The 20,371-nt window shown below is 47.7% G+C and overlaps 1 protein-coding gene across 4 annotated transcripts in view; it reads left to right on the forward strand.

Moving 5' to 3' along the window:
* The first annotated feature begins 2,792 nt into the window (after nt 1-2,792).
* FHL2 (four and a half LIM domains 2) overlaps nt 2,793-20,371 on the forward strand; it is a 69,000-nt gene continuing 51,421 nt past the window's right edge. The window contains exon 1 of one of the 4 annotated variants that reach the window (XR_006888860.1): nt 2,793-3,046. The gene's annotated coding sequence lies outside the window, so the exon portion shown is untranslated. The remainder of the gene's footprint in view (nt 3,047-20,371) is intronic. The other 3 variants (XR_006888859.1, XM_046663439.1, XM_046663436.1) reach the window with 3 other exon arrangements.

The raw sequence follows: 20,371 nt of genomic DNA on the forward strand, positions 1-20,371 counted from the left end.
TCATGACCCCACGGGCAAAATGCCTGCGAGCACAGGCCTGGGGACCGCAGCGCCCTCGTCCAGGCGGTTGGCAGGGACAAACTCCTGGAGCTCATGGGCCATCTGGGTGTCTCAATCCTCTATCCTTATGCCCACCAGTTTCTGGTTCTTAGGGGGAGCTCAATACATATTTGCTGAATTGAATCAAATGTTTGTTTCAGATCAATATGTCCTTCAGTTTTGGTCTCCAAGTTTTGGAAAACTGGACCAAGAAATACCCGTCAGCCTTTCCTCTGTGATGTTGTGGAAGAGAAGCAAGGGCCTCACCCACATTCAGTTCTTCTCCCTGGCACAGCCGGGCCTGAGCACAGCCCAGAATCCTGGGCCGCAGCCACCAGAGCAGATGCTGTTCCTTCCCGCATGTGTCTGCTCGGGGGTGAACGTCAGCAGGCGCCGTCTGTCACATCCCACCACCCCAGGGCTGCGCCATGCAGCCGGCCCCTCTGTCAGGGGGAGCAAGTCAGCACGGGGGAAGGGGGACTGTCTCACCGTGACGCCTCCGGAGCTGTTCCTGGAGTTCCAGGAGGAGCCCCGCAGGCTGGTGGGGCCTTACCCCAGCCCTCACCAAGGTCACCCATCATGAAGACACCCCGTTTCCTGGCCTCTGGCCCGGCGCCCTCCACGAGGAGGCTCCCTTCAACCCTTCCCTGTGCTGCTCTCTCCCTTGTGCAGGGGCGGGGCTGACCTGGCTGGAGTCACCCTTTCTCACTGGGACACTGCGGGGCATGTGTCCACCAGTAAGCCGGCTGAAGCCTGAGGCGGGTGGTCAGAGCTCACACGGGAGGGCCGGGGCACCATCCAAGGAGGGCCTTGGCACCAGAAGTTCCACAGAGCAGTGCAGAGGGCTGCTCAGCCAAGCCCCCGGGGCTCTGCCCTGGGCGGTATCTCTTACAGAGCCCCTCCTGTAACAGTAACTCAACACAAAAGCTTTCAAACTACCCCATTCTATGCCTTACACCAGTCCTATTCACAGAGGACACCCCCACTCTTGTTTCTGCACGTGGAAGAGAGGCAATTCGAGGATTTAGGGCCCTTCTGTACCAGCAGCCCTGGGAGCCTGGCATCCTGGGAGGGGTGTCCATCTTCCAATTACATACATCAGTGAAATGTGCTGTCCATCACACAGTCAGGCTTGGAGGTCATTATTTAAGTCAAGAACAATAAAAATGGAAATCATCTTTAGAACATACATCTCCCCTAAATAAGAGGTCCATTAGTGCCTTTGTTATGTCGTGGTCTGAGCATAAATGAGGCTGTGTTGGGTCAGATAAAGGTGATCTGGGGGTATGGATATTTTCTATCACCCATATTAGATAAACTGTCTTATTTTCTTCCTCCTTCTCTTCCTCTTAGGTTTTTTTTCTCACTCTCTCTTCTAGACTTAACCTTTGCTGACAGGGGCACCCCGGGCCTCTGCTGGTATTGCTACATTACATTGTTGGTATTGGGTGACAAAAAGCTGCTGACCCCTACATGGGTCTTTCCAAAGACTGGGAAGACCCCAAGGAATTGTGTGATCTTAAAATATATTTGGGTACATTAACGCAGAAAAGCAGAACTCTCTCTCCTGATTTTCAGAAACTTAGATTTTAAATGAAATTACTGTTCTTACTACAAAAGTAACACAAGATCATTGTAAACAATTTAGAGATTGCATATAAGCCAAAGAAAACAAAACTAGCCGTAATTCCGTCATCCAGCCAGAACCACATTTTCACTTTGGTGCATGTCCTTTCAGAGTATATGTGTGGGGTAACTGCGGGTAGTAACTGATTATATATACTCCATTTCCCCTAGAAGTGACGGGATTTTTTATTACTCATATATCATAAAATTGTTTCTAGGTTATTAAGTTTTCTTCCATGACGTTTCGAGAGGTTGCAGTGTTTCCTTTATGGCCATACTATTCCTCATTCTACCAGGCCCTGCTGTTAGCCATTTAGGCTGTTTCCGACTTTTCCCCTCACTAAAGAGCCGCAAGAAATGTTCCCGCAGCTCTCTCTCTGCGCACATCCAGGATGCTGTCCTCAGGATAAATTCCCGGGCTGGGATTGCTGTGGGATGCAGACAGCTGCTCCAAATAGCTGAGCCTGGCGATCGTTCCCCCGCCCTGCCCCCAGCCACAGATGCAATGGCTTTCAGAAATAAGAAAGTGAACAAATAAGAAACTTAAGGGTGAATCAGGAACTGCCACTGCCCCAAATTAGTTTTCTCTCTCCTCTTCCAGCGTATGGTTTAAAAAGGCTCTTGTAAGATTTCTCTGTTTTAATTCTATAGAAAAAATAATTTGTGGCTTGAGAAACCCTCATAATCGTGCATGAGCAGGGAGAGTGAGGTAAAGAGGACTTCCTGTGAATTATTCCACTTGTAACTTCCCATACGCCCAGTGTTTACGAAGCTGATCCCTTGGTCTTCCCTAGGATCTTTTTCATCCAAGTAAATGCCCCCGAAGCCAGGGGAGAAGGTCAGCATGCAATTCCCAAGAGGCAGTGCTGAAAATCCATACGATGCCACCAGGCCACACACCAGTGCACGGTGTGGCCTGGGGGAAGTTTCCTCCTGTTCCATGCCTCAGGGCCAGCCACCTAATCTAGGGGCTCACAGCAGTGGAGCTGCCAGCAGCCCGCCAGAGCTCTGCCGCGTGTCTGACACCGAGAGATCCCTTCCTGGCGCTGTGGCTTCCCCCTTCCTCTGCTCTCGGACGGCTGGAATCTGTGCGAGCCCTGGGATGTCCTTGAGGCGGGCAGGCCAGATGGAGAGCTGGCAGCCCCTTCCCATCTGGGGGCTGAGGCGCCTTTAATTTGGATACCTTAAAAGGCTCGCAGGAGCCAGGGACTGGGTTCTTATCTCCTGTGCTCTGGATGGGCCTTATTTATAGCCCTGCTGGCAAGAGCAGCTCAGCTGGCCGGCAGCTGCACACACGGTTGGTTCGGGGAATCCAGCAAGGCAGCTGTCCTGCGCTGTCGCCGTCCCCTCTGGTCGGGCTGGAGGGCAGAAGACAGGACGGGTAAGGACTACAGTTTCCTCCTCTCTCTTTCCTCTCCCTTGCCATCCTTCCCACCCTGTGCCTGCAAAGCCTTAGAGGCCAGCTGGGGAGGTTCGTGTTCTGTGCAGACAGGGGACTCCAGCCCCGGGAGGGAGCTCTCTGGCACTGTGGACTTGCAGATGCCGAGCAGAGACCCAGGTGGCATTGGCAGCTGGCTCCCCCCCAGCAGCAAAGCTCCTGCCCCACAGGCCCTGGGGAAAGAGCGGACCTGTCCTCCCCAAAGCCACGGCAGTGTCCTGCAGGAATGCAAAGACCACGGGAGAACCCTGTCCAGGCTACCCTTTCCCAGTGGGAATCAGGAATTTACACGGACTTTTGAACACTGGAAAGCTCTTTTTGAAAGAGGAAAGAAAAAGAAAAAAATTACGAAATAAACATTGGAATGGGGTAAAACCACAGTACTCTTGAGCTTTTTCTGCCTGACAGGATTTCCGGATGGCCTGGGGTGAAGAGGCAATTACTGATGAGTCTGATTACGCTGGGAAAGTATGCTTATTCAAGATGACCTGTTAGGGCTGATGGTTCGAAAGTACAGAGAGCTATTGTGTGCTTTAAAAAGGAAACACATTAATATTTTACTAGATTCTAGAGCAGGATGTATGCAAAATGCACAGTACTGAGTAACGCTCAGGGCAGTCGCATCATAATGGTCATACTGCTAGAGTGACATATACATGATAACAGGTGTCATACAGATGAACATCCTCCAGCCGGACTCCACGCGAGGCACTTTATCAAGTCCAACCCGAAAAGAAAGCAGAAAGTGTCAGACCAATTTTTCTTTTTTAAATAATTCTGAAGTCAAAAGACAGAATTAGCATGTGCGTTAACTGCTGACGTTATTTTATCACGTATTTGCTCTATATAGGTTTATTGTTGCTTTGTTTGTTTCTTGAGGGATGTTATTTGAATTCTGTTTTATTCGTAGGTCTGTAACAACAAAACATGCTGTACTAAAGCCGACTACATTTTGAGATCTATCCTATCTTACCAAAGTTTTTGTTTTTAATGGAGTAGCTAACTAATCAACTCAAATGATTACATTTTGGAGGCTTTTTCTAATATTAAGATAATACTTTAATGTACAGCTTCTGTGAAAGTTGCCTATTTTCCCATAAAGCATACGTGCCCTGAATGCCCGCTGCTCACACCCATCTTGCTGTCTTTCCGCACGTTTTGTGCTTTTGGATTTTATCAGCCTGTCCAGTGCATCCAGAGTCCTCCGTCCATCTCAGCTCCCTGAGTCAGGCCGCACCTCTCGCTGCAGTCCCACAGCCTTAGCACAGGCACCTACACGCTCTCTACTGGTCTCTAAAATATTTCCTATTTAAAAATAGGTGGCCAAGAGACACTGCCTTCAAGTCATCCTCTCCCCTCTGTTAAAAAACAAAACTCAACCGAGTACATTTCAAAGATCTTATTGGCTTCATTCAAGGATACATGAATCAGGCTGCATCCAATCCAGCAGAGAGAAAGGAGCTCCAGAGCTCTCCAAAGAGAAAGACTCTTCTAGCAGAAGGAGCAGGAGCAAGGAAGTTATACGAGGGAAAAGCAGACTGGTGATTGCAGGTCACTTTCCTTTAGGGGGCCGCAGGGGTCTGTCACGCAGACCTGACTGGCACTGCCAGGTGACTCCTGCCTGCTGGGTTCAAGATTCCATTTCTGGGAGAAACAAAATGACAATGAAGTGAAGTCTCAGTTTTGTGATGTGGGGCTTACCATAAGTAACTCCATTTGGGGCCTGTTGTCTTGTTCTTAACACCCCCGAAGAAAGAGGCGAAATTATATTTATAAAGCTTATGAATATAATTTTTCCTACTACACAAATATATATTCACCATAGAAAATACAGACCAGCAGAGAGAAGACAGTGGAAAATTATGTGTAGTTTTACTCCTCAAAAATAACCACTGTTAGCATTTTATTGTTTATCTTAATTATTTCTTGATTCTAAGAGGTTCTTGATTATAAGACCAACCATTAATTTAATACTGGCTTTAAAAGAGGGAAAAAAATTCCCACTACGTTGTACAGACTGATGTATCTTAAGATGAATCCAAAAACAATACATTATGCGGGGAAATATAAATTATAATTAAGGAAAAAAAATATATATGGTTTGGTTCCTTGGTAGTCTACTTTTTGTCCAACTTATAGTCAATGTACTTTTACTGAGTATTCAAACTCTCATTCTTTGAAAATTGCTTATCTTTACGTGACATTGTGACTTCTTTTACTTAGAATATTAAAATATTCATAATAGTTGGATAAATGGGAATTAAAAAAGCATAAACTGAGATTTAGATAAGTAATTTTCATCAGAATGTAGCTTGTCTTGAAGGGTGATCTGCTGATTTCTGTACTGCGAACGCTGCCCACTGAAGAGAGGAATGCTACTCATCCTGTGCCTCTATCTGTACGCCCCCAAAAATTGTCTTACCGATTTTCTTCAGTGTCATTGATTTGTCAGCCTTTCCTCACTTAGTCTCCAATACACCAGAATAACAGGGAAAAATACAAAGGAACTCACATAAGTTCTGAGCAATTTGGTATTTAACAGATATATTTCATAAACGTCATTAATTTTTTAAGTATAAGGTTGTAAAAATAAAATAAATTTTAACTCTGAGGACATTTTTACAACTTGGGGCTTTGAACTTAAAAGATAAATTTTAGATGGATGGAAGAGCAATAAAAATTCATTTTAACAGAAGACTTTTGTTACAGTTAAAAAGTAATACTTGGGGCCAGCCCTGTGGCCCAGTGGTCAAGTTCACGGGCTCTACATCAGCGGCTGGCATTCTGGGTTCAGAACCCCAGGCAGGACTTACACGGCTCACCGAGCCATGCTGCAGTGCCAACCCACATACAAAATAGAGGAAGATTGGCATGGATGTTAGCTCAGGGCAAATCTTCTGCAGCAAAAAAAAAAAAAACAGAAAAGGAAAAAGTAATACCAAAAAGTGAAATGGAGATAAAACCGTATCAAGCCAATGACACATAAAATATGCTCCATGTGTTTATTAAGAAGGTGTTTGAGGGAAAAGTGCAAGAGTTTCGTTCTGGTTTTCGCCGCTGGAGACCTGTCTAACCAGCATGAAGGGGGCAAGGGACCGACGACTTTCAGTGAGTTGGAGGCCCACAGCGCTTTCTTCCCAGCTCACGTCTGAGCTCGTAAGTCGGGACTAATTTCACAATGTCAGTGCGTGGTGCAGCACGACACAAAAGAGAGAAGACGTGATGTTGCTCACTCCCCTTCTCTCAAATTCACACCCTGTGGGAAGATAAACCATTGCACCGCGGCACGCAGGGTTCCAGGATGACTTCTTGTAGGTAGTGACTAAAACGCCGAACAGCACAGCCGCGGCACGAAACACACACAACGATCACAAGTAAAGCTTGCATAGAGTTGGTAATTTTTAAAAGTCAGAATACAAAGCTTTATTCATAATATATAATCTTAACTGTCATATATATGTATTTTTATATACATACTGAAAAATATAACAAAATATATAAAATTATTGTTTTTATTTCATTATTGAGACTAATCATGAAAGTTTTCTTATTGCAAAATTCCATGCAAATATAAAGCACTCTAATTATCGCTGCCAATTATGAAAACTGTAAATAACCAACCAGAACGGTCAGCCTCTTAAAAATAATAGATAAAATTTATTCAATGAACTAGATCCAGGAACTATGTATGCTAATATTTAATACTCACAACCACCCTACAGGTCGGTACTATTATTATGGTTGCTGTTCCTACTTTCAGCTAAGGAGACAGGCTTAGGACAGCGCTGTCCGAGCTAAGGATGCGCTCTGCTGTGGGGACTTGGGCATCGAGCGCGTCAGAGGCCCCGAGAGAGGCTCAGGGCCGTGGCCCGGGGTCTGAAAGGCGCGCAGGGATGCACGCGGCAGGAAGGGGGGCGACCTGCCTACAGGAGTGTTACTGGGAACAGGAAGGAAGTACTGGGCGTCAGGTTTACAGAGAAAGCGGCACGGAGCCTGGAGGAAGGACGGAATTACACAGACGGAGGAGGTTCGGGGCGCAGGCTGTGAGCAACCTGGGGACAGAGACCGTGGGGACGGGCGCGCCGGGTGAGGGGGGTCCCACCGGGGGACGGTCCGCGGGAGGCGCTGTGCTGGGGAGGCGGCTGCTTTACTTCTCTTTGTTCTTTTTGGGACATTTCTACAAACCAACATTTTGTAAGAGGAAATGAAGCGGTCACTGGGCTCCCCAAAGGAAAAAGGAAAAAAATCTTCTCTGTCAAGGATCTGAATTGGGACTAATTTGAATTCCAAATTTAAAATGAAATGAAGCGCTGGGTTAGAGACGCCCTGGAGCTGGCATTCGGGAGCTTACCGTGCGCAGGCGCGGTTGTGAATGCTGCACGTGCGTGCAAACACACGCACAGGCTCGCGTGAGCCGCACAGCGGCCTCTGGGAGAGCGTCTGGTCTCGTCGTCGTGTCTGAGGACGCCGCGGGGTTGGGGGGTCGGGGAGTCCGCGGCTCTGGGGGCGTCCGGGACTCAGAGCTGGGAGTCCGGAGCTGGGATTTGAACCCAGGCAGCTCAGGGCCCGACCAGAGGCTGTTGGAAGGGTCTCCACTGTGGAGAAAGGACCTCACCTTAAAAATGACCGAGGGCTTCCAACTTATCCTGCACGTTCCGTTTTTTAGTTCTCCCTTTATCTCCACCGCGATCTCGAGGGCAAGGGAAGGGCGTCACTCTTGTACCCCAGACAGCTAACACTGCAGCCGCCTAAAAGATGTTTGCCGAACTAAATTGTTGTGTTTAATTCAGGCGTGAAGAACTGTTAAGATCCAAAGGAAGGAGCCAGAAGTTGTCCTTGTTGGCTAGTACTTTTCCCCTGTGCAATACTGGCTAGGAAACAGGCTTGACATTCGCTTCCTACCCTTTATACACAGCACAGGAAGTAATTAATGATCATAACAATCTTTCCTTAATGGAAGTTTTATTGGGCGATAAACACTAATATTTGATGATATGTATCCCTAAGGGGTAAATGCTCTGCCTTGGAAGTTTTCATTCACCATAGTCAGTGTGTGTGAGGTGTGTGGTATGTGTGCATGGGTGCTGGGGGAAGGGAAAGATGATGGAGATGCTGAATAAATTCTAAACGCTATAAACTTCCTTTTTCAAAAGCTCTCCAATTTTTTTCAGAATCTCTTAAGTCATTTATTAGGAAACAACATTTTGCTGTCTTTAAATATAGTTTAGTAAACAAAAAAACAGGTAAGAGAGAATAGTCTCCTTATGTCAAAACCTCAACTTTGATTACACTGAATTGCCCACCAAGTGTTATGCCCTTCCGATCCCGAAAGCAGAAGACAGAGGTCACAGGCCTTTCGCATCAGTTAGCTGAGTGAGGAAATGATAGCACGTGTGTGATGTACGGACAGCTAAGAGATTCCGAAAGTGCGACGAGCTCCCTTCGGCGCCTCTCTCTCCGCTGCAAACTGAAAATGCAACAATCCTATGAACAGGTGCAAGTTATTGGCTTCAGATTAACCAGCCTGGGCAGTCATCCAAGAGAGGGAAGAAATATTCACAACAATTCCATGTCTAAAATGCTCTCAGATGGAAAAACTCTGAGGGCAGCAAGGAGGGTGGAGTGAGCATCTTCTAATTAAAGCAGAGTTCTCAACAGGTCAGAAGGTTTGGAAATTCACAGTGGCAAGTCCAACATCATGTAAAGCATGGAATTTGGACGGAGGAACTGATAAGGCCCTCAGCCGCCATGATTAAGCGTGGCAGCAGCCCGTCCTCCAGCCTGGCTGTGGGGTAGCCCTGGCGGGTGCTGGCACCCAGCCGCGAGCTGCCTCTGCTTCTGTAAGCAGCACTTCACCGTTTTCTGGGAAGCAGCAGCAAAGCTCCTGCAGCCTCAGGCAGGAGCAGCTGGGCGGCTCCGAAGCCAGCAGGAGCTCAACTGAACCACGAGCCTTTTTTAAATTTCTCGTCTGTCACAGTACAAATGTGCCCTTTACCCCTTTCGCCCTCCCCACCCCCACCCTTCCTCTCCGGTAACCACTAATCTATTTTCTGTGTCTATGTGTTTGTCTGTTGTCGTTGTTTTATCTTCCACATATGAGTGACATCATATGGTATTTGGCTTTCTCTGTGTGACTTATTTTGCTAAAAAAAAAAAATTTATCATATTTGTAACTTAAATTAGACCGTATCTCCCTCCTGCTCAGCACTCTCCGATGGCTTCCCAAATCAAAACAAAATCCTCACGCTACATAACCGACAGAGCTCTCCACGGCCCAGGCCCAGCCTCGTCTCCTCCCTTTCTCCCCTTTCATCTAGGGTGCTCCAGTCACACTGCCCTTCCCAACAGTGCCGACCAACTGACCTGCCTCAGGGCTTTTGCACTTGCTGGTGCACAGGTCAGGCTCTCCCCCAAGAAAATCGCACACCCTCCTCTCTCCTTCATTCACACGCATCTGAGAGCCACTCCTGAAGACTCCATCTAAAGTGACATTCTCAGCCACTCTCTAGCTCCTTGCCCTGGTTTACTTTTCTTCAAAGCACTTGTCATCTCACACATATACACACCCACAAAGTGACATATATGTCAGTGTTTGTCTCTCCTCAGTAACACATGAGCTCCAATTTCAGCAGAGACTGCCTGTTTTGTTCACAGAGATATACCCAGCACCTACACAGTGAGGGGCGAATGTGGGTGCTGAATAAGTATCTGTCAAAGGATGAAGCCTTGAATAATCCATTTTCACACCTTTCCTTTGAATTCATAGAAACCTTTTCACTGTAATAGATCTATCATCACCCATCACAAAGTATTCTTATTAGAGTCCAAGTCTAATGCTCCCCATCCACGACTCAGACCTCATTTCAAACACCCCCACAACACTGGCATTTGGTTAAGGGAGAAGGTGAGAGGCGGGGGTCAGGCTGCCTGCGCTTGGGTCCCAAGCTCTGCCACTTACCACGAGGCCAGGCAAGACTCCAGCGTCCCAGACCCTCATCTGTGAAATGAGGATAACAGCAGTAGCCTCCTCGGGCCACCATGAGGACTTGACAAGGCGCTAACCATAAAGCTCCCGTTCCTCCGGCTCGTACACGTGCCGGAAAGCACACCGTGCACGGCCGTGCTTCACCCCTCCGACTTCACAACCACCACAGGGCGTGGGTGGTGTTCTTATTCCCAGTCTGTGGAGGAGGAAACACACCGAAATGCAGAGGAGCGTCTCAGCCAAGGAGATGGAGTTGCTGTAACAACGTACCCTAAATTAATCTAAATTAGTCGTGTGAAAGAACACACAGTCATTCTCGCACAGTTCCGGAGGTCAGAAGTCTGACTCAGAACTCAGAGGGCTAAGATCAAGGTGTGGGCAGGGCTGTGATCCTTCTGGAGGGCCTGCGGAGGCATCCGTTCCTTTGCCTGTTCCAGCTCCTGGAGGCCGCCTGCATTCTTTGGTTCATGGCCCCTTCCTCCACCTCCAAGGACAAGGACAGCGATGTGAGTCTTCCAACCTCTCTCTGACTCTCCTGCCTCCTCTGCCGCCCGTAAGGGCCGTTTGGATTACACTGGGCCCGCCTGGATAGTCCAGAATACTCTCTCCATCTCAACACCCTTAATCGCAGCTGCCGTCCCCTCACAGATTCTGAGATGGGGACGTGAGCAGCGCTGGGAAGCCAGGATTCTGCCCACCCGCTACAGAGAGCAGAACTGGGAGTTGAACTCACGCCGACGTCTTGACTGCTGGACTCTGGTCGTGCACAGCGAGGCCTGTGGTGTGCAGTAGATCTTTGGGCCTGTGTTGTAATGAAGGAGGATGGAAAGCTTGGATCTCAGATTCAGGTTTTATATACGACACCAAACAGGACAGTTGGTCCGCTTCACCTGTCACCTGCAGTATAGGACGCCGAAGATCCACAGTTAACTCAAGTCATTTTACCTTAACAATGTAATTTTTAAAATAACCAGTCTCACCGCAAACATATTATTGACTTTCAAGAAGCCACAGACATTCGATAAAAGTAGGTCACAAAGTGGAAATGACAGCCCTGCTTGGAGACAGGCCACGGCTCACCGTCCCAGGGGGGACGGCACCTGGGCAGCCCAGGGCAGAGCCAGACCAGGACGCCCCACAGCAAGGGAGCAGGCGAGGAGGAGCCCGTTACCCCTCGAGAGAGGCAACACGGGGGACCGGGGACAGGGAGGCTGCCCAGGCCATGGCGCCAGGGGCTGGGGAATGTCAGCAAGTGGCAGAGCAGTCTGATGCCCCAGGAGCAGCGGGACAGGGCAAGCGAGGCCCCAGGTCAGCCACAGGAGGCGGTCACCCGCAGACCTCCAATCGGACTGCTGGCAGAGGATGACTCCATCCCCCGGGGGCTGGGAGGCTGTTCCAAGGCCCAGCAACCGGGGCGGCTCAGGCCGGAGCTCTAACCCACGAGGGAGGCAGGGGCCAGGCAGAGCCTTATGTGGGGACAGAGGAAGTGGCACTGGGGGAGACCAGAAGGTGAGAATGGACTGCAGTTTGGGGACGATGGGGCATCCGTGCTCTGCAAGCCCCGCCGCCCAAATCTGTGGCAATTGAACCACGTCCAGACCTCCCTTGAGTGGCACGGGGCTGCCCCTTAATACACACGTATTCCCCCCAGCCACTTGGGGAAGGCTCAGGAGCCGCCAGGGCAATGGGGGTCTGAAAAGCCTGGGGTCCCCCAGCGGGGCGGGATTGGGGAAAGGCCTCAGCAGGCACCTGTGTGACAGGAGCATGTCATGACTGTGAGTTTTGGGGGCAGGTCCCCAGTTGCATTATTCTGACCCTTTCCTCAATATGTACATCACAATGTTAGAAATTAGAGGTGAATAAACTCATGGGCTATGTGTGTTTGTGGCAAAGCAATAATAATAATGGAGATTGTGTGCTATGGACCTAATTTCCTCGATTATTCATAGTTAGGGTGACCATAGAGTTTATGGCCCAAACTGGGGCACTTTGCAAAGGAAAGAGAACACTTTTATTAAGTATGCCAGGTCGACAGGTGTAAACGGGCAGGTCCTGAGTGCCCCTCCTGGGGGAGGGTCGGGTCTCTGGGCCCCAAGCCTCACTCACAGGAACCAAGGCCCTGGGTAGAGCTGACTGGCTGGAAACATGATGGTTTAGAGGGATCCCTCAACCCCCATAAGCTTCCTGCCCCCTCAGACCTTTTCACTCCTTTCTCAAGGAAGATAAGAAACCTGGAAGTACATTTTCCTATCAGGGCGTCTCGGCAGTGATCCCCACACTGGCCACCGTGTTAACGTCGGATGTGTTTCTTTCACAGAGATTGTCGACATTTGAGAGTTTCGGGCCCCACCTTGTGGCTTGATTTTCCGGTGACATTTTCCTAAATTGGGGTGCTTTTCTTCTCAGTTGTCGCTCCGCAAGTTCCATAAGGGAACCACAAGTTCACAAGCCATCCTCCCTTGCCTGAGTCTGCCCGAAATGGAATTTTCTCAAACGAGGGGTCAGCTTCATAATTCTTAGTGAGCCGTCTGAAATATTTAGTGGGTTGAGACCAAAAATTTCTGACAATAAAATGAAATAACCTAGAATAGAGAAAGATAGAATAAAAAGGAATAGAATGCACCTCCCATTCTAAGGGTAAGAGTTATTTCATGACGGTATTTTTCCAGCACTACTCGCGGGCTGTGGGAAGTGACTGTGATGTGACAATGTGCTTCCTCGCCTGGGTTGCTGTCAGAGCTGGAGGCTGCCTGCTGGAAACCATGTTTCCACGGTTCCTTCCTCCTTTCTCCTGAATCCTTCACTCACTTCCTCCTGCGTCCCCCCAGACATCCCTCTCTCTCTCTCTCTCCAGACGGCCTAGTTTGAGCCTTTAGGCTGGAGCCCATGAAATTGTTTCCTGCTTGATCAATTCTCTAACCCTGAGTCTGCATGGAAAAAGGACAAGAACAAAACAAAACAAACAACCAGCCAGAGCTGTTCACCCAAGAGAGAAAGGGTCCCGAGAGCAGAGATCCCTGAGCTTCAAGGCGCCTGGCTGCCTCTGAGCAGCTCCACAGCTCTTCCACAGCACCTGCTGGCCAGCACTGCTGGTGCCTAAGTGTGGAAGCGCAAATTGTCGTAATTCACCTCCCTTCCGTGCCACAAAATAAGTAAAAAGTCTCACAGCCTGAGCGCCTGGCCCCTCTGCACGGCTTCAGGGTCTACACCGGCGCTGGGCCTCCAGCCTCTTCCTGCAATTCGGCAGCAGGGCTGGCAGGCAGTTAACTGGTTGCCTCCACATCAAAGGCTGCCTTTCATGACTGCTGGCTAGGGGGAGTGGGAGGGGGACCCCGTGCAGAGCAGAAGGGAGCGACCCCTGGCAGGATGTCTGGAAGGAGAGATAAAGCAAACTGCAGAGGTATTTTAATAGACATGCTGTTTCCATTCTTCAGCATGTGTTTTTCATTCTGGTTTTGGTTACTTTTGACTTGAGTTATGGAGCTCTGTCTCTTGGTTAAGGTAACTTAGATGGGATTGCTTCTACACATCAAAAATGAGTACTGACTTTTTTGGGTGGGGCTGGGAATGATGGTAAGTGGCCAAGACACAAAGCACGTTGCCTTTCAGAAGGCTGGAAACTCTTCTCTTCCCTCTTCCTCGTGGGAGCAGAGAACCCATATTTCCAAGAGCTGAGAGCACTTTGACAAACGCAGATGGTAAAACATTATGTCCCCTGTAAAAAGCCAGCCCCGATGGTGGAACGGTGGGGCCATTATACGGCCAAAGAGGAAGCAGACGCCTTTTAAGCAGAGGGGCAGGACAGCAAGATGAACAGTCTTCCTGCTACAGAAATGTGGGAGATTCCTCTGAGGTCTCAAGCAAGTACTTGCTCTCTCTCTACCTCAACCTCTTCTCCAAAATGCAGATAGTGACATTTGTAAAGAGCTATAGTTAGAGTTTCTGAAATATGGTTTTGAGATCCTCAAGTGGCTTCTGAATAACTGAAAGCTGAACTACAATTTCCAATCACTCAGAAAGCTGCCCCTTGCCTTTGCCTGAGCCATCTGGCGCTGTTGGCCTTTCCCAGCGCCTGGGTACCATGATCCCTCCATGCAACAGTAAAGACAGGAGCATCCTCACTCTGGGGCAGAGATCAGGAAGAGGAAGGAAAGGGAGGCCCAGGGACCTGGTGCTTGACACCACCGCCTGTACCTGGCCCAGTGCAAACACCCTCAACTTTCATCAGCCTTTGAACAGACTCTGCCAGTTTCCCAAGTCTCCAAGCTTCAGGAAAAGGCAAGAAGCAGGAGAGAAAATCAGGGCTCTGACTTTGCTGACTGAAGCCTCTACTCTGGTTTCCTCATTTTCTGAGGGACACAGTGTCTGTTGAACGAAAAATGTCAGAACGAAAAATAGTCATTCTGCAAGGATTTTGGTATCTTGGCCATTGCAACCCATGGTGTAACTTATCCAGACAATTGTTTTCTCAATCAAATCAAGAGGACATGCAAATCAACCTAAAGACATCATTGAGTGGCAGTATTAAACTGCAGACAGTATTTCATTTCATGGAGATTTTCATCTGGAGCATTTTGTTATCAAAGAGAAGTCACATCTGTTAGGACAAAAACAAAAGGCAGAATATGTGTTTTAATACTCCTGATGTTTTTAAGTGGCATGTGGTTCAGTTTGCAGGTTCGTGTCTAACCTAGAGCTATAATCCTGTAATGAAAAAGTAAATCAAACCACGAAGAAACTATAAATCAAAAATGTTGATCCTTGTATGTGAGCCATTGTTCCCATCACAATTTTGCTTCCTCAGTGGCTTTATCCTATCTAACACCAAGTTTCTTTCTACACTGGGCCCCAGCGATCCCCATGCCCGTGTCCATACATGACATTCATCTCCACACCTGTCTTGCCACCAACTTGGGAAAGCCAAGAGTTAGTTGTACTTCACAGGAATCCTTGCTGTTCTCACCAATGACAACAGCATCTTAAAACCCCAAAAAGCAAACAAGTTACAAACACGAGCAAACCAACATGATTTTAAGCCAGAACAGCCAGTTCTTACCATTCCTTCTCCTGTCTGATCCCCAACATGGCCTAGACCGCTGCTGGGCAAGTGTTGTTTTGGAGGACCTGCAACGTGAGCTGGGGGGAGCAGCCCCCCCACTGTCTTCCATTACGGGGGCAAGTGCTCCGGGCTGACCCTGCACTCAACTACGGCACCCCAAAGAGGCGAAAAGCTGATGGGAACAAAAAGGCTTAATACTGAACTCTGGGCTAAACATAAAAACAGCGTGGTGAGCAAATAGAGATGTCTTTTCTGTTAAATCAAAGAAACAAATCTGGAAAACTAGATCTTGGAAATTGAGTCCCTGATGGAAGGAACTTGATTTATGAGGCCAGCACAGCACCGTGCCTGCCACTCAGTAGGTGTGCCTTGATTTAACAGGACAATTGCAATGCAATGAGGAGGGGATACATTTGTCATGCTGCTCAGAAGAACGAGATTGTTTTCCTTACCTCAGGCATTGGGCTTTCGGTAGCATACTTGTGAACCTAACACAACATCCAGCGTCCAGTGACCATTCGGATCCCCGGCCTCCTCCTCTTAAACCCTGGCCTGTGACCTTAAAGAGAGGAGAGCTCTGCCACAATGCCCCAGATCACTAGCACCAAATCAAATTTACAAGGACTCTGTCCCAGGCACTCCATGTGGAGCTGGCCACCCTTCCAGGTTGGTGATAAGCTGGTAACTCTGGGACAGGCACCACATTCACTTTATTCTCACTTCAGAGACTTGTTTATCAAGGGGAGCCTGGACCACATGGAGTCCGACCAGAATCTACATCCCTCCCTTGAGTCCAATCTACGCATCCCACAAGGCCGCCAGCCACAGGGCCGCCAGGCACCGGACCGCCGCTGGCTGCAGAGCTCCAGGGGCCCCATTCTCGGGTGTGGATGGAGCCCTTGCAGCTGGGGGGCTCGGCAGCTCTCGGGGAGACACACCATCTCTTCTCCCGGCCCCCAGCCTTCCAGTTCCTCCTCAGCCATCCTTCTCTCTGCCCACATGCATCAGATTCTTCCTCGTGTCACTGTTAACTATGAGTACTTTGCTCCTATTATCAGTAGAGGTGTTATGGGTTGAATTGTGAACCCCAGAATTCATACGTTGAAGTCCTAATCCCTGTACTTCAGAATGTGACCTGATTTGGAAATAGGTTGGCTGCAGATATAATTAGTTAAGTTAGGCGTGGGCTCTAGTCCAGTGTGACTGGTGTCCTTATAGAAAAGGGAATATCTGGACAGACACACACACGCGGGGAGAACGCCATGTGAGCATGAAGACAGAGGTCAAGGGGACACTTCTACAAGCCGAGGAACGCCAAGGACTGCCAGCAGACAACCAGAAGCTAGAGGACAGGCCTGGGCCAGACTGTCCCTCAGAACCAACCCTGCCGACGCCTTGCTCTCAGACTGCCAGCCTCTAGAACTTCGAGGCAAGGGTTTCTGTTGTTTAAGCTGCCCAGTCTTTGTGGTCCTCTGTTACAGCAGTCCTAGCTGACTAGTGCAAGGGGCATCCAGTGGCATCTCTCTCAGAAGATGAGGAATTGTCTTCTTGAAACCTTGGCCAGGGCACCCCTACCACCCTCCACTGGACCCTCTCCCCTGGTCACTGTGATTGTCCAGTGAGGCTGGACTAGGTGGCTTTCTACAGATCCACGTGTCAGCCTTTCTGAAGTATGAGAAAAGGAAAACCTGCCTTATAAACAACGAATATTAAACGAACGAATAAAATGCCCATATACATCTCTACCAAGGAACCATATGTATAAATATACTTCATAGAGAGATAAGTCTTAAAGAGGAAAGAGAACACTGTACCTCTGCAAAAAACTTATCCACAGTCGTCTCCACAGAAAGGGAAAGTGAAGAACCGAGGCTGTTCCCTGGATCATCTTCAATAAGTGGAGATGGTACCTGGGTTTGTGGACCCACTTCTCTGAAGACCTGCAGCTCTGAGCTACCCGCTCATGACATCAAACTGTTCTTTTGGTTCTTGTTGGCGTTGTTAAGCCCATGGGTCTCTACGGCTTGTGTTCAGTAAGAAGAACATAAGCGGTTTCTGCTGGGAGGAGTGTGTCCCAGCGGTCCAGGCTATTTGCTCAGGTGTTCCCCTGTCTGCCTACTACATCTTTCAAACCAGAAGGCCAAGCATTCAGGAAGGTCAGCTCGATCAGCCCAGCGGCAACTCCGTGATGAGCTTTGAGTGGCCTTCCATGGCCCTTTGCAGAGTCAAAAATGAGAACAGATAGGGGCTGGCCCCGTGGCCGAGTGGTTAAGTTCGCGCGCTCTGCTGCAGGCGGCCCAGTGTTTCGTCGGTTCAAGTCCTGGGCACGGACATGGCACTGCTCGTCAGACCACGCTGAGGCAGCGTCCCACATGCCACAGCTAGAGGAACCCACAACGAAGAATACACAACTATCTACCGGGGGGCTTTGGGGAGAAAAAGGAAAAAATAAAATCTTTAAAAAAAAAAAAAATGAGAACAGATATGAGACACCAGCTCTCTGTACTGCATATAAATCTCCACCATTGACTCACATGTTTGAAATCATTCCACCCCACCTCCATTGCAAAACAGAATGACTTTCCAACATATGTGGTTTAATTCAGTGGTTCTCAGTGTGTGGTCCCTGCACCCCTGAGTCCCTTTCAAAGGGTTTGTGAAGCCAAAACTATTTTCTTCGTAATAGTAAGGTGTAATTTCCCTTTTTCACTGTGTTGACATTTATATTGGGCACAAAAGCAGTGGTGGGAAAACTCCTGTGCCTTAGTGGGAATCAAGCTGGTGACTCCTGTAAGGGAGGCAAAACTTTACCTCTACCCTCTTAGAGTCTCCAGCTGGGCCTAAGAATTAAATTGACATAAGACAGATTAATAGGAGAAAAGCATACAGATTTTTGCACATACATTGGAGCCTCCATAGGACAATGAAGACCAAAGGTGTGGCTGGCCCTAATTGTTCATATACTAGGTTGAACAAAGAGAGGCAATTGTGGAAAAGTAACTAAAATATATGAGGAGGCTTAAGGAAGATAAGAGGTATTTTAATAAGGTTTGTTTTTACATAATTCTCCCAGTCTTTAAGACCCTCTCTGATGAAGAGAATGTGTCTTTCCTCCCAGCACAGGGAGGACATCTTTCTGTCTTTCTTTCTTTTTTTTTAATCCTTCAGTGCAACCCAAATTGACTTGGGCAGGCTTGAAAGTGGCATAATGCTCTATTTTGAAGATTTGCCCTGAGCTAACATCCGTTCCCAATCTTCCTCTTTTTTTTTTCTCCCCAAAGCCCCAGAACATAGTTGTGTATCCTAATTGCAAGGCCTTCTAGTTCTTCTGTGTGAGACCCTGCCACAGCATGACCTGATGAGCTGTGTGTAGGTCTGCACCCAGGATCTGAACTGGTGAACTCCAGGCTCCTGAAGCAGAGTGTGCAAACTTAACCACTCAGCTACAGGGCCGGCCCCAGGAGGAAACCTCTCATATGAGATTTTCATCTCCCGCTTTCAGGAAAAAAAGCAGAGGTCAGAGGGCTCTTCTTGTGTCTGCTATTTTTCAAGTGTCTTTAGCTCAAAATAATCCTTTAGCCAAGGTGACGTATTTTGGGTGGCCCATTCTGCCACCCTTGACTCCAAAGGATATGGGTAGTTCTTGTACCTTTCACCACCGAGCACTAGCAGGAAGAGAAAAAGTCCAGTCTCGCTTCCGAATGACCTTGATGAAACAGTAAAAATTACTAATTTCATTAAATGTAGACCCTTGAACACACATCTTTTTAATATTCTGAGTGACCAAAGGGAATGCATAAAACACATCTGTTCATGTCCAAGAACTATGGTTGTCTTGAGGAAAAGCAGCTGTGTAATTGCGCAACTTATGAGATGAACTAGACGCTTCTTCCATTTTTACTTGAAAGAATGGTTGACAGACAAACTATAGGTATTCAGAGTTTGGTAGCAGACATTTTTCTCAAAACTGAACAGAATGAGCCTCTCGTTTCAAGGAAAGCAACTGACGGTATTTGTTTTTAAAGATAAAATTTGAACTTTCAGGTAAAAATTAGCATTTTGGAAAATTCAGATCTGTCACTATGAGCTTGACAGCTGCCCAATGCAAAAAGGCTTTTCTGAAAAGACGCATGGTGGTATCAATGAAGGTGGTTTAGGGGGCCGGCCCTAATCCAGCATAGTGGTGCAGTGGTTAAAGTCCACGTGGTTTGCTTTGGCGTCCTGGGGTTCACAGGTTTGGATCCTGGGTGTGGGCCTAGCACCACTCGTCAAGCCATCCCACATAAAATAGAGGAAGATTGCAGATGTTGGCTCAGCAACAATCTTCCTCAAGCAAAAAGAGCCAGATTGGCAACAGATGTAAACTCAGTGCCAATCTTCCCCCAAAAAATTAAAAATAAAAGGTGGTTTGCTGACAGTGGATAATGAAATGTGTCAACATTTGGAGGATCAATATAACCAATATTTTCTTTTCTTTCTTTTTTTTTTTAAAGATTTTATTTTTCCATTTTCTCCCCAAAGCCCCCTGGTACATAGCTGTGTATTTTTAGTTGTGGGTCCTTCTGGTTGCGGTGTGTGGGACACCGCCTCAGCGTGGCCTGATGAGCAGTGCCATGTCTGCACCCAGGAGCTGAACCTGCAAAACCCTGGGCCACTGACGTGGAGCACATGAACTTAACCACTCGGCCACGGAGCCGGCCCCAATAACTAGTATTTTCTAAATATTGCAAAATAACACGTAGGTAAAAGATCTATTTAAAGTTCAAGATAGACCAAATGGGTTTTAATGGAACCGAATATGAAAAGTTTCTTGATGCTGCTTCAGATTCCACATTGAAACTAATCTTTAAGAAACTACCTCCTGTCAAGTTTTAGCGTGGTATCAAAAATACGTATATTGACAATTACCTGAAATGTCTATCAAAATACTCCTCTCTTTTCCAACTACATATCTGTGTAGGCTGCACTGCCTTCATATATTTCAACCAAACTATATATCTCAACAGATGGAACGTAGAAGCAGATACTAGAATCCAACTGTCCAGCTGTCTTCTAAGTCAGAAATTAGAAAGATTTTCAAAAATGTGAAACAATGCCACTCTTCTCACTATTTTGTTTTTGAAAATATAGTCATTTTCCAGGGAAAAATTTTATGTTAACGTGTAATGGGTTTATTACTGTTATTTTTAAATGAAAAATTTTTGGTTTGTCAGTTTTAATTTCT

The sequence above is a fragment of the Equus quagga genome, chromosome 5, assembly GCF_021613505.1.
Source record: "Equus quagga isolate Etosha38 chromosome 5, UCLA_HA_Equagga_1.0, whole genome shotgun sequence".
Lineage (NCBI taxonomy): Eukaryota > Metazoa > Chordata > Mammalia > Perissodactyla > Equidae > Equus > Equus quagga.